Raw genomic sequence first — 4092 nt, forward strand, 5'->3', positions numbered from 1 at the left:
ACATTCTAGAATGGATCTCACCCCCAGCTCCGGAGTTATTGACAGTGGTTCCTGGGAGAGGGAATTTTTCTTCAGTGGTGTAGCCACCAGTCAGTTGTCCATGCCTCAGTAAACAAGCCCACATTGTTCATGCATGCAACCCTGATTAAGCTCTCTCGTGACATACACTCAAAAATAAGGAAAGTAGAGTAGGGTTTTTGGGAAGAGGAAAGGGTTCAGAGAAGTGAGAGAGGCAATGAGACAAGGAATGGGGGTGAGTGTGATCGAAATACATTATATACAGGTGTGAAATTGTCCAAGAATTGAGTTCTAATCATTTTTAATTATTTGTTCTGATTTTTAAAAAATAACATTTGTAGAAGATTTAATACCCAAGAGGTATAACTTAGGCAGGCTATGTAATTGTATCATTTGTTCCTCTGTGAAGTAAGAACTATTATCGGCTTTGTTTTGGGCAAATGAGAATCCTAAGACTTAGAGAAGTTAATAACTTCCCCAAATTTGTAGTTGGGAAATGGGAAGTATGGGGTTTGTATTAGGCAGCGTTCTCTGCGGCCCAGCTCCTTAAACATTAGGTCGCAGCCTGAGATGAGTCATGTAACTAAAAGAGGGTATGAATAAATTGGCAACAGTAAAAGGTTTTGAATGCACAATGATCAAAAATTAATTCAAAATCAAACACGAAATGAATCCAAGCTATTTCTGGCAGCACCCACCTGTACATGATACAACCTCACTGCAGCCTTGGTTCTGAGCATGTAACATGGGCCCTTCATAATGAGCACATTGGCATATCCACAAAGCCAGTAAGAACTGTACCAAAAAACTTAGATTCAAGTCTATTATATCTTATGAACCACTCTTAAGGAAACATGATGGTTAAACTATTTTTTTTAAAAAGGACTTCTAATGTTTCCATAACATCATTTATCAGCATGTATTGAATTAGTATATCTTTGGATTGAATTATGTTAAAATGTTGGGGTTTAAAATTGTTATTTGACTTGCTGAATTTCATTTAAAAAATCATTAAATGAATTTTGGCTTGGGATTAGGACAGAATTCCCAATAACTTCTGAAATGTCCTTGAACATACTTTTGCCTGCAATACCATATATTCAGAAAAGATTTAATTCTTTATATAAAAATGAGGAACAAATGTATCTCATTAGTATGCAATTTGCTTTTATCTTTAATAAATGCTACATACCAAAGCATTGTTTTACAATAAATTTCCTTATGATTTATTATCAGTAATGTTTGACTGGATACTTCTTGTATGTATCCTTAGTATCCAGGCTTGCTTAAACATTTCCTGAGCTAAAAAAAAAAGTCATGGCAGTCTGGGGAAGGATTCGGTTGCGAAAGTGCCTGCTGTGTAAGTATGAGGCCCAGAGTTCAAATCTCCACACCCACATAAAAACTAGGCATGGTGGAAGTGGGGATAGAGATGGACGGGACACTGAAGCTCACTGGTTAGCCATTCCAGTCAATCAGTGAGCTCCAGGTGGAGAGCAATAGAAAAGAGATACCAACCTCTGGCTTTGGTAGGCATGTGCACACATGTGCAGGGGAAGCCACACACAGGCGCTTATACATGACGCACACATTCATACTCACACTCACACTCACACTCACACACACAATCAAAAGGCGCACAAATGAGAGAAGTTGACGATGCCCTGCTCCATAGAACCAGGCAGGGGTGGGGTGGGGAGACCGAGGCACTGAGACTGGTTTGGTTAACAGGATGGAGATTTGGGAGTCGACAGCAGTGACCTGCGTGCTGGAGAAGCAGAGCAACAAGGGAAAGAGCTCAGTGCAGGTCTGTGGCCAGCTCAGCAGTCCCATTCGGGTCCTGAGAGCCTGGACAGTCCAGTACGGAGTCCACACCAGGAGAGGCTGAAGTCGGACATCAACAGAGAAGCGCAGTGCGACGGCAAACACACTCAGAAGGAAATGAAGGCAGGATTGCTCTGCTAGTGACTTCCCTTGTTTCTTTGATAAGAGACGTTTAAGGAAGGGATGGAGTTGTTTGGTTCTCAGTTTGAGGATACAGAATGGTGGGGAAGACAAGGAAGCCACTGATCATTACGTCTGCTGTCAGGAAGCAGGGATAAGAATTCCTGTGCTCAGCTCTGCTTGCCCTCCATGGTGCAGACCACATTCAGGGTGGGTTTTCTCCCTTTGGTTAAACTTTCCTGAAAATATCCTCATAGACACGTTCAGAGGAGTGTTTCCATGGTGATTGTAAACCTAACTAAGTTGACAGTTTGACTCACATACGCTACTTCTTCCTTGGACCGTTTTTGATCTAGGCCACCAGCTCCATGGTGCTGTCTACAGTGAGAGTAGATTGCCTCCCCCTACACACACTTGGCTAATTCTCAATGGCAATGCCCAGACGATTCTAAATTCAGTCAGGTTGATAACTGAGACCCGCCACCACACAACTGAAACTGCATTACAGCACAACGTAATGTTTAACACCAATGGGTCTATCTCTAGCAGGCTGAAACTCCAGTGTCTTCAGAGACAAGGTGAGGGCTGTGAGGGAGAGAAGAAGATGAGACATCTGGGAGTACCAGAGACACTGCTGACCCATCAACTCATTGCCTGTCCAAGCATGAAGTTCACATTTTCCTAAAACACTCCAATGGCCAAAGAAAACATACCCCAAGGCCAGACTCGGTTAGAAAGGCATGGGTTCAAAGTTTAAGTATCTTATGTAAATTAAATTAATTTTTCAACTATAAGAATCTTTCCTGTTCTCATACAGTTTGGTTTTCATCCAAATTTATCATTAAAATACTGGTGTCTCATGATGAATGAGACAGTGTGCCTAGAAAATGATTAAGAATTCATTCTTCTCTTATTCATTCAACAAATACTTATTGGGAGTCTTCTGTATGTTGGACTGTATGGTTAAAGCAATGATTATGAGAGATGTGTCTCCTCTCTTGTAGAAACTTAGGTCTAATGAATGAATGTTGCAAGTATACTTTTCAAGGGAGGCATACACCATTTTCTTCAATTTTTTTTCAATGATTTGTAAGACCCAAGTGCTCCAAGGAAGAGGTTGAAGCGAATTATGCCATCAACTAAAAGATACAAGACGATAGCACATTAGCTGAGCAGACATGCCTTGTTTGGCTAGGGTAGTGACTTGTAAAGTTTTGGGAAAATGTCTTTAACAGCTTACATTCTGCCCTTTGCCAAAGGCCTTCCTATCATGCCACTAGTCTGGTTTCAAACATTAGTGTCGGCTGCTGGCTCCTGAATACATTGACATGCACAGTCCTATTCACAACACGGAATCCATAGTATTCCAACATCCTCACAACATTCAGGAGAAAATGAAGAATGGAATACAGGAGTTTCTTTTTTTTAAGTGTACAATGATTTTTATTTGCTGACAAAATCCAATTTTAGTTTTTTTTTAAGTCTACAAAAGTCTACTAGTTAGTCCTCAGACTCTGACCCATCTTCATCTTGACTAATCTGGAAATAACAAAGTTCATAAGTCTCCTTGTCAGATGCAACCACACGAAGCCAATCTCGGAGATTATTCTTCTTAAGGTATTTCTTGGTAAGATATTTCAAATACCTTTTAGAGAACTGTTTCTCAGAAACAACTGTGATTTTATTCTTCAATCGTTCAATGTGAACAACATTCCCAAGATTTCCAGTTTTTCCATTGACTTTAACCTTCTCCCATAGAAACTGTTCAAAATTTCCAGAATCAAAAATTCCATCTTCTACTGGATGAGTAAGGTCCAAATGAAACCTCCAGGTTGACTTCTTAGGCTTCTTGTCTTTCTGCGGCGCCATGTTGTCCTGCGGCCAGGAGTTTCAATATCCTGGCTCTATTATTTATCTCTGCATTGCTGGCACCAAATACCTGACAGAAACCGCGCATGACAGGAAAGGTTTGTATGGCGTCAGAGTTCCAGGAGTGGTGTAGTCTACTCCAGGAGAAGGGTGGTGAGTTCACAGCAGCAAAAGCATGCAGCGGAGGACTGTCACGTGGTAGGAGACCAGGAAGTAGAGAGCATGGGACTGGAACCAGCGGCAGGTATCATTTTCAAAGAC

At 41.1% G+C, this 4092-nt stretch overlaps 1 pseudogene; it reads right to left on the reverse strand.

Annotated features, from left to right (window-relative positions):
* Nucleotides 1–3377: 3377 nt before the first annotated feature.
* LOC102927084 (ribosomal protein eL22-like 1 pseudogene) lies at nucleotides 3378–3849 on the reverse strand (annotated as a pseudogene).
* Between the last annotated feature and the right edge of the window lie 243 nt (nucleotides 3850–4092).

This window comes from Peromyscus maniculatus, chromosome 10 (assembly GCF_049852395.1).
Source record: "Peromyscus maniculatus bairdii isolate BWxNUB_F1_BW_parent chromosome 10, HU_Pman_BW_mat_3.1, whole genome shotgun sequence".
Taxonomy (NCBI): Eukaryota; Metazoa; Chordata; class Mammalia; order Rodentia; family Cricetidae; genus Peromyscus; species Peromyscus maniculatus.